Below are 15,201 nucleotides of genomic sequence, written 5' to 3' on the forward strand. Positions count from 1 at the left end.
GATTTTGACGATATAATTTTTTCTCTGATCCGACTCCCAGATCCAAAGATTAGCCATTATATTAGTGCCACCTCAATAGCCTACCACGTGGTGCCATCATGGTCCCCACATGGAAATATCAGTTGTCCTCTCATTGCCACATGCCAATGTTACTGTAGTTGTCCACTCTTTCATCCTAGTCACGTAATACCCCACTATATAGTGGGCATGACCCAAGCCATACATATGTGTACTACAATGGAGGTATTGTGGGTGCGAGCCCCTCAAAAGCCTTATCACCTTAGAAAAATTTCCCCAAAAATAAATCTTGCTGCCCCTTGTTGCTCCTTCTAGGGACAACCCTTACGAAATTACATGGAGCTTTCCACATCAACCTAAACTTCAACATGGCTCATACATCTATGCAGTCCCGCTCTTTTCTACATATACCGGTCGGCTATGTCATGCCATATCAGCTCATGGATAATACCCCAAGAATTTTCTACCATGCTTGATTCAAAACCTCTGAGAAAAAAGTTCTACGATACATTGACGATTTTGATGTATGCAACAATTAACAACTGGGATGTCTCCCATCCACTCCCTTGGACATGACTCCTAACCATTGGCTCAACATAGGACCACTCCTCTAACCCCTAGCTACAATTCTTGACCTGCATGATCATCACTTTGGCATGACACCTGGTCTCACGATGTTCAAGCTTGAGACACGTTTTACTCCTTCAAGCCCTACTTTCAGCCCTGTGGCACTTTTTCATATGTCCACATTTGGGCTTTTTTCCGCCCTCAATGCTTTGATAATTGTCAAATGCACATAAGAGGATCCTTTGATAATTGTTAATGTGCATCAATAAGCGTTTATATATCAATCCTCAGGGATCAACCATCCCCCATCATGTAGACAACAGTTAACATTATTTATACACATAGGAAATTAGCATTCCTCAACAGTAACTTAGGTATTCAACCAACACATTACCCTATGCTATATTTCTATCCTTCCTAGGCTTAAAAATGAGAAAAAACCTACTAACCATTCTTATAATAGATAACAATCATTGGAGATTTTAACCCATCTGTTTGATATTCAAGCATACAAACCATCGTTCCAAATCAAGCACTTACCAGATTCACATAGCCCTTACATACAAGTTATTTAAACTAGGATTATGCTCAACTTAACATAAGAATCTAAGCCATTTCACGTCTTTGTCTTTAAGACAACATTTTCCATTCACATAGGAACATCTCCTTCCTCAGCATACAAGCCATGACAAAACAATGAATTAAACAAGCATAAAACATTTAGGACATGAGAGTCATAAGTAGACACTTATCTCTGATGGATTGAACCAGGCAATTGAAATTGGGACTTCAATTCTCCACCCTACCTTAGACACACTGTAACCAAAATTTTCTTGTAGTAGTCACCCTTGAGCTAGATTCTAAAACTTGAGGATGAGTGCTTAAGCAATTAAAACAATTTTGTCAGTTGAAATAGGGACTCTAGAGGACCATCCACTTCCATCCACCAAGTACTTCTTGCAGTCAATATCTCATAGGGGAATCAAGAGGTCGACCACCTCCACCCTTGAACTACTTCAATAAGAAAATGTGGCTCTATCGTTACAAGCTAAAGCAAGTAATCTAGAGACTCACCTCCACCCAAAACCCAATGAGAGAATCCAGTTTATTGTCTCCACCATCAACAAACTCTTTCACGCAGTAGTTCCAGACAATCTTGGGAATCCAAAACCTACCATATAAACTAGAAAACAAGTAGAGAGGGCTATGATGTCTCCTTATAAGGAATCGAAGGAACACATCTCCACCCAAGCTGTTAAGGGAATCCAAAGAAAACCATATCCACCCTCCAATTGCACAAGGAATCTAGAGAAATCTATTGTACTCACCTGGAAGATGTTCTTTGACCTCCCAATGCTCAACCAAATGTTTCTCCGTTCCTTTCCTTCTAATAGCAGCATAGAGTTATGTACTCTTTTCCTCCTACACTATGCTTTCTTTCATCCTCTATAGTGTAGCCAATGCTTTTGTGAACCTCTCTATGAGGCTTTCCTTCCCTTTCCATGATTTCCCTGAGATTCTTTCTCTGTTGTCCTGCATTCTCTCTATTTTTCTCTCTTCACTACTTATGAATGCGCTCTTCACAAATGCCCCTCTTTCTTGTAGTGTGTGGGGTGTCATCTCCTTGAGAGAATCCTTGTCTCCCCCTCCTGTGAAGTGTGATAATCATCCCCATTACACAGTTGCAACCATTTTTGGTTGTGTGGGCATACATTCTCTCTTATTGTTGACTTTCTTCTCGGCCACGGTGGTTCTGTCTTTTCTGAGTGGTGGTGGAGATGTTGTTTTGTCAACTCTCTGCCCTACTCTCCTATTGGTTGACTTCAATTGTGCCCTCTATCAGCACAACCCATCCTTCTTAAATTTTTGTCCTCTCCACCTTATGAAATTATCAAAGGCAGGCATGACACCTGTTGTCCTTCCTTCCTACTTAATAAATTTGTAACACTAGTCCATTTAAGGCACACCGACCAACCCTTCAATGGTTGTCATGAAATAGGCAAATATTCCTTCAAATCCCAAGCAATCTCCTTCATTAAACTTTGAAATCCATGTCCCAATTCTCAAGCCTTTTAATTTATAATGAAAATACATGAAATATTTACAATTGTTTGTAATAAGGGAATTCGCCCAAAGGGGTTGTCACAATTCTTGTAATTTTACTATGGAAATTGTTAATCTATAAATAGGTTTTGTTACAATACCATGAATCAATGCCATATCTTACTAATGCCACATGCCCAAAAACCCATAACTCATATTCATAACTACTTTTGACAAAAATATCAACCTTTGATATGTGGTTAATCATTAAGAATATTTTGTGAAAGTTAAATCATTTCCATCCACTTAATAATTATTAAATTAAAATTATAAACATCCTATTCCAAAATGTAAAACTCTATCAATGTATAATTAAGTATTTAAAGAAACATGTAACAAGATTCTCCTCATTTTTTACAATTTTTTTTAGATTTAAATAGGTTTGATTCACACGGGCTTCACTCAATGAACCTCTCACATATAAAGTATGTTCGTGGAATACTAAACATTACCCTCATTTGACTACATATTGGAAAATACTTTTTAAAATCACATTATTTAACCCTCATTTGACTACATATTGAAAAATACTTCTAAAAATCACATTATTTAACCCCCTACCAATACGAACCCAATACACCTTCTCAATTTTCAAAACTTAAACTTTCACTAGATATGTAGATATTGTACATTTTTATACCCCTTTAGATTTTTTCATTAACTTTGAGCTCAAATTTTTTTACTTGCCAATATAAAAATCCTTTACCCCCTAATATATGCTCAATATATATGTCATTTTTTTCTCAATATATACCCCCTATATGAATGCACATGTTATTGTATTGCTCCCCATTGAAGCCCCTATTAAAATGTCACCATGACTTACTAATATCACATGCCCAAAAAACTATAACATACACAAGCATTTTGTGATCTTTGTTTATTATGATTATTCTTCCTATGATTGTAAACTAGAAATATTATACAATGGATTAATAGTTGAATAGAATTATAAATTAATGTTTACAATTTAGTTTAATTATTAAATGTTTTTGTTTTTCTCTTTTCAGAATTTGATTATACAATATTTAGTTAGATAGTAAATTTTAGTGGTTTAAAATAAAAATTTTTGAATTTATAAGATAGATTCAATATATAAATAGATTTAGATTTTTACAAAAATTCACAACTAAAACTTAAGATTCCAACAAAAAAATCCCACCTAAATTATTTTATAAAATTTACCAAAAAAACCAAAAACAACGCAAACGTTTATTGCGATAAGCTAGTCCTGCGGTCAATGTTACTCTCTCGGGTCAATGTTACTATTTCGTCTAGCTTGGCAATTGTGACAGAAGCCGACAGCAGCTAACCGATACGTGTCGCGCAAGGGCAATTGTGACGAAAGCCGACAGCAGCGAAGCAATACTTGTTACGCAATTTAAGTATTCCACCCCTTTTGAACGCCGCTGACAAATTAACTCTGCCCACCAATATCCAACGCTTTCATACACGCAGGCATTGCTCTACTTACCGGCACGAAGCACATTTTCAAATCCGCGACAGCGTAGGCGTCGGAGTTCGCGTTAGAAGGCGGAGATGGTGGTGGTGGGTAGCAGCGGTGAAATGAAGGGGTAAGCTGTTGATTGTCGGAATGACTTTTAAAGGGTGCGAAAGGGGAAGCCGCTTCCAGAGTCGGTGGGATATCCGCGTACGGGCGGTGTGTTACAGTCAGTAAGAGGGGCGGTGTGTTATAGTGAGTAAGAGCGTTGAGTTTTGTTTTAGTAGGATTTTTATTTATTTACTTACTTTATGGCGATAAAAGTAGAGTTCTTTTTATTAAAAATTTTGTTATATTTTTTTAACTTTTGCAGCGAAGTAGCTTGGCAATTTTTTTTCTCATCGGTGTTTGATATGGAAAAAAACTCCTTATATAGTGAATATGGTACAACAGGCAAGAGGCGACCATCATAAGGCTAAGTTTGAATTTTTTTTTTTCGTTTTGGTGTGTGAGATTGTGTTAAAGTGTGAATTACAATGAAACAATGATGAAATATCACATTTTATTTAATAATATAGTAAATAAAGATATCGAAAGTTTAATAAGGTTTTAATATAGGGACTCAAGGGTGTTGAGGAAAATTGACTCATGATTTTTCATTAGTGAGATGTTTTTAGTTACATAAACTCAATTAATTGAACTAAATTTCAAAATTTATCTTATTTTCTCAGCGCATATATTAAATAAGTAACTCCTTTTTTTATAATAACAAAACAATTGAAAATAAATATTTCAAATAATTACTAACTCTTTTTTTTTTTCTTATATCACATCTATCTCCCTTTGAAATTTATCACTGATTAGAGGAAAACAAAAAAACCATTTAAAAAATAAAAATAAAATGAATTAGAAAAATATTAATTCAGTCTTCTTATAATATAATTGTTTGGAAGTCAACGATATTCCCTAAGCCATTTTTTAAAACTTATATGAAGAAGTAAAAGTAGGCAAACATGAGTCTTATAAAGAAAATGAAATGTATGGTCTTTTAAGTTATTAAACAAATTTATTTTACCACATCAATGCAATTTATTATTGGTAATTTTTTACAAATGTTGAGATACTTATGTTTGTGTTAGGAGGTAACTCCTCAAACTAAATTGTGTTTTTGCATTAAGGATGATCATAGATGTATGCGTGGAGGGAGACACTCATGGGCTTCACCTTCCAATGTCTCTTCATAATCCAACTCTCCTTGTTTTCTATTTACACTATTTTATACATATTCACTAAATCCCAATGATTAGGTGTCAACATTCCCCCCCTTAATTTGAAGGGATGTTGGTGAGTTCAAACATCGTTTTGAATCTTTCAAACTTTTCTCTTCCAAGAGATTTGGTGAAGATGTCTTCAATGTGCTCATTTGTGGAACAATGACGTAGATGGATTGTCTTGGCCTCAACATGATGTTGAATCAGATGGTATTTGTATTGATTTGCTTCGTTTGATCATGGAACTTTGGGTTCTTGGCCAAATTTATTGCAGAAGTGTCGCCAATCATTAGTGGAGTTGAATGCACTTGTTTCACCTGCAAATCTTCCAGAATTTTCCTAATCCACACAATTTCCTTTTTTGCTTCAGCTGTTGCCACATATTCTGCCTTTGTTGTGGAATCTGCTGGAACTGATGTTTGCATGACCTCCAAGAGACAGTTCCTGATCTAGGACTCATAGCATAGCCTGAAGTAAATACCCTTGTTTTTTTATCTCCATCGAAGTCTGAATCAGAGTATCCAGTTAAGTTGAAGTCGCCTATCACTGTATACTTAAGTCCAAAGTCTTGAGTTCCCTTCAAGCACTTTAGAACTATTTTCATAGCAGACCAATGTTCCTCACAAGGGTTTTACATAAACCTGGAGAGGATTCCAACAACAAATGAAATGTCTAGTCTAGTAGTAGTCAAGTAGTTGAGACTTCCTACAAGTTGTCTATACTGTGTTGCATCCTCAATTTCTTTTCCTTCAGTGGATGTGAGCTGTAAATTTTATTCCATTGGAGTAGTCAAAGGATTGCACTCATCCATGCCAAAATTGTTCAACAGATATCTAATGTACTTCTTCTGAGAGGAATATAAGCTTTGAATGTTGAGTTACTTCAATACCAAGATAATAGTGAACATACCCAAAGTTTCTCATTTCAAAACCTTTCCTCAATTCCTTATTTATGGATGTAATATTGCTCTCATTGTTCCCTGTCATCAAAAGATCATCTACATACACTATAAGATATACAATTGTTTTTCCAACTTTCTTGACAAACAAAGTTGCATCATCAAGATCATAATGTTTGAAGTTGAGTTTAGTACCAGACTTGCGGTGTTTGCTTGAGGCCATACAAGGATTTTACAAGTTTTCATACTTTATGTTCTTAACCCTTCACAACAAATCCTTCTGGCTCAGACATAAAAAAATTCTCTTTCATATCTCCATTCAAGAAAGAAGTTTTTACATCCATTTGATGGACTTTCCAATCGTTCTGATCTGCCAAGGCAAAGAGTGTCCGGATGGTAGCCCATTTTGTTGTGGGACAAAAGTATCCTCATAGTCGACCCCTTCCTTTCGTGCAAAACATTTTGCCACAAGCCTAGCTTTGTATTTTTCAAGTGAGCCATCAACTTTATACTTGTTCTTGTAGACCCACTTGCAACCTATTGGTTTGGTTCCCAATGGAGGATCAACCAGCTTCCAAGTGCCATTATTTATAAGGCATCATACTCTTTCTACATCACTTATTTCAATTCATAATGAGAAGTGACTTCTTTAAAGGAAGTTGGTTCAAAATCCGAAGAAAAATTTAGTTCAAAATCATAAGAAACATCCATATCAACAAGTGAATCAGAATTGTCTACATCACCTCCATTTTTCCTGGTTGAATTTCTTGTTCCTATCTTTCCAATGTCGTCAGGATGAACACTTTCAAGTGTCTTTATCATCCATTTTGGAGGACCTTTCTGAGATGGCCCAGGCTTCTTAATTGACTGAGTTGGGTTGAATCAAGATTGAGTCTCCCAATTTTGTCAATCACAGCATTCAAAGTTTCATTAGTGGTTGGATCTTCATGGGGAGAGAGTGCTTCAGAAGAATATTCCACGGACTGATCCAGTATAGGACCCCCCCCTTCAAGATGTGGAATCTCATTATCAAATTATTTAAAGGACTTGGCATGTCTAAATATATCCAAGTGATCAAGTTTCCACTCAACAACATTGTCAACCTTGGAAGATTCAAGAAAGATCACTTCTCTAGACACTACAAACTTCTTATTAACTTCATCATAGAGGTGGTATGCTTTGGAGGTATTTGAATACCCCAATAAGATACACTTACGATTCCTTGCACCAATTTTGTTTCTTTGTTCTTTAGGTATCAAGGCATAATAGGTGGAACTAAAGACCGTGAGATGCTTTACCGGAGGAATGTGGCCATACCACATTTCATAAGAAGTCTTGTTTCTGATAGCATTAGATGGACACATATTATTTACATATACAACACATAGAACCGCATCAGCCCAAAACATCAATTTAACATTCTTGAAAAACGTCATGGAATGTACTATATTTAAGATTGTCTTGTTCATTCTTTTAGCTACTCCATTATGTTGGGGATTATAAGGAATAGTTGTTTGATGTTTGATCCAATGATGATGGAGATAGTTTTCAAATTTATTTGAAGTGTATTCATTTCCATTATCAGTGAGAATAGAGCCAATATGAGGTTGCGCATCATTTTCAATCCATGCATGAAAGTTCTTGAATGTTTGAAAAGCATCAGATTGTTCTTCAATAAATAAACCCAACACATTCTGGCGTAGTCATTAGTAAATTTCATCATATATTTATTTCCATTTGCAGAAGGAATACACATTGGGCCACATAAGTATGAATGAATAAGTTCAAGTTTTATAGGTGCTCTGGAATGTGAATCATGAAAATACTGTTTGTTGTGCTTTCCTAAGATACAAGCATCATATTGCTTAAGTTTCCTAGGAATTGTAGGCAAACCAGTAACACCAATTTTCTTCAACATACGAAGGTTGTCATAATTCAAGTGTCCAAATATAGCATACCATAAAAGACTTGATGTAACGTACCTGAATCATCATAATGAGAATTGTATGAGAAGTTTTGTGTACAAGCAGAGGTACCTTGCAGCTTCAGAAGTCTTTCTTCTTTTATCCCCGTCATGACAAGTGAGCGATCTGATGCTTTTCTGACCTCAAACTTGTCATCAAACATATGAATGTCGTGTCATTGCTGGTGGATGTGGACCAAATACATCAAGTTTCTCCTCGACTCTAGGAGATATAAAAAATCATGCAGAAGAATGTCTGGAAGACCAGGCAGTTAGAGCCTGATTGTGCTAAGCCTTGATGGCTTGATTTTTGACTTGTCTGCAAAGTATACTACTCCATCAACATTGTTAGTAAATTCTTAAAAAAATCTATTCTAGAAGTCATGTGCCAAGTTGTCCATAAATCAAGCAACCAATCATTTTTCCAAAAAGCAAGTGAAGCATTAAACAAGTCTTTAATTACTCCAATATTACAATGTCCCACAACATAGTGAGTGGATTCAGGTGCTTTACTTTTCCCTTTGCCATTGGGTTTACCATTAGTTTCATTTCTTTCCTTCTCAATTCTATGCCAAGGCAACTTACATGTGGATGCATCATGTCCATCTCTATTGCAATGTATGCAATGAAGATTAGACTTTTCTCCTTGGAACTATCTGCCCCCCCCGCCTCTATAATTCCTTCTTCCTCTTCCTCTTTGGCCACCTCTTCCTCTAGAAGAATCTTGTGAATGATTCTTCTCTTTATGTGCAAGACACACAATGTCTTCAGAAGATTGAGGAGCTGTCTTCTTACCAGAAACCTTCTCTCTCTCAGCAAACTTCTTCTCAAGGGAGTCAAAGGTAAGCTTCTTAAGGTTTCCACTTTCTTGCAATGACTCAAGATAATTTGAATAAGTGGGATATAGTTCCTTAACATAAGCTGTGAGAGGAATTTCTATTTGAACACCAGTGGTTTTGATACCATGCATAATAGATCTTACTTTTGATGCTAAAACAAGATGGTCATCATTTTTTAATTCAAGACTGAACAATTTAATCACCAATTGGAAAACTTCAAGTTCAGAGTGTGAGTCGTAGCATTCCTTCAACTTCTGTAAAGGCTTCAAAAGAATTTGAAAACGGTGAAATATGGTGAGTCACCTCTTTATTTACGGATGCTGCAATCAAGACATGCGCCTTGTTATTCTTGTTTTGCCAAATGAGAATCTCCTTATCTAAGTTGGGCTTTGTACATTCATTATCTCCTCCTACACAAACTCCATTCCACAACTCATTAAAAATGAGAGTGTGTTTTATCTTCCTTGACCATTCAGGATAGTTCTCTTTTCCCGAGAGAACTACTCCAACAATAGATATCATTGAATGCATTTTAAAATGTATATGATGTAAAATGTACTATGCTGCCAATATAAAAAAATTGTACTTACGTGGTTATATGTGTAAAAAAAATATTAGTCTTTTATATGACATAAGTATATTTCGGAGGGGGGTGGGGGTATATTTGGGGGAGGGTTAAATGAAATGGTAGTTATATGGAGGAAGCATTATATATGACAGAGGCCAATGTGATTAGGGGAGGCAACTTCGGGCCCCATGGTGGATACATGTATATGCTGGTGGATACACAGTGGCAACACAATAATATGAAGAAAACAAATGTATTAAAAACGAGAGTGTGGTAGTAATATATATTAAAAATGCAGTTAACAAATCACAGCTAAAAAACCACATCTATTAAACAACGTAATGGGAACAACTGACATGGTGGTTTCAGGCCACACAGTAATATATGGACAACGAGGGAGAGGGATTCATACACAACGTTCAACACAGAGAAACTGGTAAGGAGAAACCGGTGTGGTATCATAACATATACCATCCACAACGAAGATGTAATCACTGGATGGTGGAGGATGGTATTGCACGATGGTATGACAGAGTTAATGCAATAAGAACCCACGACCACAATATTATATAACGGGAGCACAGTGGTATGGCGGAGTTAATGCAATAAGAAACCGGTGTGGTATCGACTGGGCATATATTCAACGTAATGTATACACCAGGTATGATGCTACGAGGAGCAGGAGGTAGTTTGGACCGGTGGTGTGTAGAGGTATGAATGTGGGAGGAGGAAACCGGTGGTATTAAGAGCATAGGTAACTGGTGTGGGATTAAACAACATGGTATGGGTGGAGGAGCGTTTAATATGATACACAGAGGAAATGTTACAACATTCAACACACAACGTTACAACGTTGAACACATTAATACCACAACGTTCAACATAAATCAATGTCATACCACCACCCAGTAACACAGTCTATGCCATAGTTATAAAAAATCGACATACCACATATCAGTACGCCATTCACGTAGCATGGAGGAGGCTCACCACATCACAAGACTTCCAAGTAACACATATTTTATCCTCCAACAACACAAATTTCGATGTAGATTAGCGCTTAACTCAAAGAATGGAGCAATGGTAGAGGTGTCAGTTCTGCAAAATAGGCAGAATATTGGCAAAAGGGATTCACAAGGGTAGAGAGGGAAGCCAAAAATGGAGCTGACTCTGATAAGGTCAGGGGGTAATTCCTCAAATTGAATTGTATTGTTGCATTAAGGTTGATCATAGATATGTACATGGAGGGAGAGACTCATGGGCTTCATCTCCGAGTGTCTCTTCATATTCCAACTCTCCTTATTTTCTATTTATACTATTTTACACATATTCACCCAATCCCAATGATTAGGTGTTTTTTAAAGTATGGTTTAAAGTTTTCAAGTGAAAATCGTTGAAATGGGATACACTAATATTGTTTTTAAATTTAGATTGAGTGTTTGAAATATTTTCAAAGCTTGTATCTTAAAAAAAGAATTATAGGTGTAATTTAATTTTTATTATATATATATATATATATATATATATAGGTTTATTGGAATTGTAACTCCGAGTTTACTTTAAATTTTTTTATTATTATTATTATATATATAATATAGGTTTATTAGAATTGTAACTCTAAGTTTACTTTAAATTTATTTAGATATTCAAAAATATATTTTGAATAAAAATAAAATCACATTCTCATTTATTCTAATAAAAAAATATAAAATAATTAGACTTTCGGTTTTTAAAATATTCATTTTATAACGAAGTAAATAGTATTGTATAAATTTGAAATTGAAAAATATTACTAATACAGTGAAATCAAATTAAATACCTATAGGCATCAAAACACTTATTTCATTGTGCATTTTATATTATAAATATTAAAAGGAAACGATAAAAATGAACTAAATTATAACTTTATTTGAAATTATTATTATTAATCATAAAAATAATTAATATATGAGTCAAACATATATTATTTCAATATAGGAGATACTCTTGGAGAAATCGGAGCCATGGCAGATACACAGTCTTGACGCAGAACAAGAAAGGGTTTCACTACTACAGAATATGTCATCGCCCTCGCGACTGACCTCCTAGGCACAATCTCAGCAACTAGCACGCCGATCCTCCTGAGCAATCCAACCAAGGAACCGAGGAAACAAGGAAACCCTTGCCGCCGTCTAACTGTTTGCACACAAAACGCTCAAAGCATGGATCTCTCATCAGACGGAAAATATGCCTGTTTCGGCGCTTGGAAAGGCGAGATCCATTATGTTGTCGGCCTCACCATTGATCTCCGCCAAGCTATCTCGACCTTCCACGAGTACACCAACAAGCACCAGATGATAGCGTTCGAGGAGCCAGCCAAGGAATACAACCCAGATCTGAGTCTTCAAATCTCCGAGGCAGTCAGGACGCAGAAGGGACACTTGAACGCTCACGAGACTGGCTCAAGCAGACTACAAGACATCATTTTTGCGGTAAGGGCCAGTTTATTTTTTACAAATCATCCCTGTATACGCGAACTTGCCCAGGGCATTTTTCAGGGCCAAACCATAGATCTGGATCGAGAATCCTGACCATGGAAGACAGTCAGATGCCCAGATCTATTATTGAACCACTAGATCAGGCCCTCAGACGAATAAGAAGCCTGCACAAAATCCAGATCTGGGGGCAAAACAGGATACCCCTATGCCCTGACACCTGGGCCAAAATCGCAGAGGAACGCCGTCTGAATGGCGATGATCTGGGGTTTGGAAATGTGACGATTCAGGAAATAGATCGGGGGCAACCTCAGTTGGGCTCAAACCCCAGAGAGGCGGACCTCACACAGCTCCTCATAAAAGCACCAGAAGGCAGGAGTTACTGCTTGAGGTTACAGAGGGACAACAGTATCCAGGAACTACGGAATAAAATACAGAACCTTCTTGGCATCCCAGAACATAGGCAAAATTTGATCTACATGGGGCGCAGTTTACAGGACAACTACACCCTTCAGGAATACAACATAACCACAGACTTGACCATCATCATTAACCTTTGTCTGCGAGGTGGATGTTCTGGAACCAGCTCAAAGAATACAAGCTCCAAGAACACAGGCTCCTTCAAGGATGCTGTGAAGGGTAAAGGGAAAGCTCAAGCCAATCCAGCAACAACCCCTGTTCTTCCTGGGCCCTACATAGTTGAACAAAAAACTGAGAATCTTGCTCTCACCATTGCAATTCCTGAGGTAAATGACTTATACTCAGATCTATTTTCTCACTCTGTTATCTGTAGATTCAATGGTTATTGGCCCAAATCAGGTGATCTGCACCACTGGATCCATACCACCTGGACACCAAATTGTGAAATCTACTTATGCCCTAAGGGCTTCTTTATAGTACGATTCAACACAGAACAGGAAAAGGAATTCATCCTTAATAAGGGGCCATGGTTCTGGGGTAGCATAGGGCTCTACATCACTCCATGGTTTCCAGATTTCGATGCCAATACAATGGTGGTATTAAAGATACCAGTTTGGGTCAAGTTGCATAACCTCCCATTACACTTCTGGCATCACAAGGTTTTAATACCTATAGGGAACACCCTGGGGAAATTTCTAAAGATTGATGACGACAGACTGACAAAGGGAATATTTACCTTCGCCAGAATATGTGTCAAAGTAGATCTCAGCCAGGGACTACCAGAAAGTATAATATTGAATTTTAACAACACTCAGTGGACGCAATCCTTGGATTACAAAAATACAACATTCCGATGTTGAGGATGTTTACAAATAGGCCACCTTCTTAGCGCTTGTGCATAGGCAAGAAACACTCCCAATTGGAACAAGCAGCAATAGAGAAAGCCTAAAGTATGGTAAAACACAGTGCCATTAGATGAAGAAGAAGACAAAGTAGACACCACTGAATTCAAAATAGAAAAGGAGGAATAAAAAATCTAGCCCAACACGCAAAAGCAAGAGGAAGCTCCTAGCAACCCTCTGCAACAACAAGACCTCCAGACAACAGGGAAGGAAATATTTGGCAACAAGAGAACTCATGGATCTAAAGGATCCAAGTCGGACAAGGATTCTCCCACAACTATAACAGAAAATCAGCTCTCCATAGTAACCACTACCCCCAACTCTGGGGGATTGCGAAAGGTGGAGAAAAAGAAAGGGAGAAAAGAATAGTTTTCACTTCATTTTTTATTCTATCTTTGCATATGCTTCTGCATCTACAAAATGTAATTTTACCTTATGGATCAATATCTTTGCATATGCTTCTGCATCTACAAAATGTAATTTTACCTTATGAATAAAATTACACTTTTTCCAAGAGAAAAAAAATATATGATTTCATTATTTAAAGAAACATGTAGCAATATTCTCCTCATTCTTTTACATAAATTCTTAACTTGTAAATAAGTTTTGTTCCCATATAATAGTTTATTGATGATATATGCTCAAAAAAATCCATTAACTCATGTTCATAACTATTTTTTGACATAAATCTCAACCTTTAATATGATTAATCATTAAAAATATTTTAAAATATTTTATAAAACTTAAATCCTTACCATTCATTCTTATTTAAATTATAATTCTAAACACCTAATTTTGAAATTAAAATATCTATCAATATTAAATTTAAATAAAAAAATATATAAATAATTTAAATTAAATAATAAATACTCTACCTCCACTCATAACTAGACTTGCATCTTTTCTTTACTATGATTATCCTTCCTATGATGGTAAACTATAATTATTATACCATCAATTAATGGTCGAATGGAATTATAAAATAATGTTTTATAAATTTAGTGAAGGGTTAAATTTGTGAAAAGTTTTAAATAATATGAATTTAGAATTCAATTTAAACTATAATTATTACACAATTGTTTGAAGGGTTGATTGGAGCTGTGAAGTAATGTTTTTATAAGTTTAGTGAATGGTTGAATTTACGAAAAGTTTTAAATAATATAAATGTATAATGAGAAAAAAATGGGAGTTGTTTTTAGTGTGATTTTTTGGAAGTTTTTATGGTGGGTTTTTGGTATTCATGAGGAATTTATTGAAATCACAAGTTTGATGGCTAATCTTGTGCAATCTAAGTGCCCCAAGGGTTTTTCAGGGTGCTGAATCCATATATACGATTAAAAAACTAGTTTAAATAACACAAATCACGATTTCACCTGAAATTTTCCACCTGATTCAGGAACTGAAAATTCCAAAATCCCCATTAAAAATAACTCCATTTATATTTGCTCCCTTTTAAATGCGACTGACAAATTAACTCCACCCACCAATATCCAATGGGCTTAATCTAAACCGCCTATAATTTTGGGATAATAGAAATTTCTACATGATTTTAAGAAAACCTAGTAGAAATATTTGAAAATTTAAATTATAGCAATAAGATTTTAAAATTTTAAGTGCCACACTATTTATTGAATTTATTTCTGCCATCAAAACTAACGGCCTAAGTAGAGAACGCCTATACAACCGAAGGGTTCATACACGCCGGCCTCTCTCTGACTGGTGCTGGTTACCCGCACA

This window comes from Pinus tabuliformis, chromosome 8 (genome assembly GCF_031772625.1).
Source record: "Pinus tabuliformis cultivar Carrire ecotype Pingquan chromosome 8, CPIR1, whole genome shotgun sequence".
NCBI classification, from domain to species: domain Eukaryota; kingdom Viridiplantae; phylum Streptophyta; class Pinopsida; order Pinales; family Pinaceae; genus Pinus; species Pinus tabuliformis.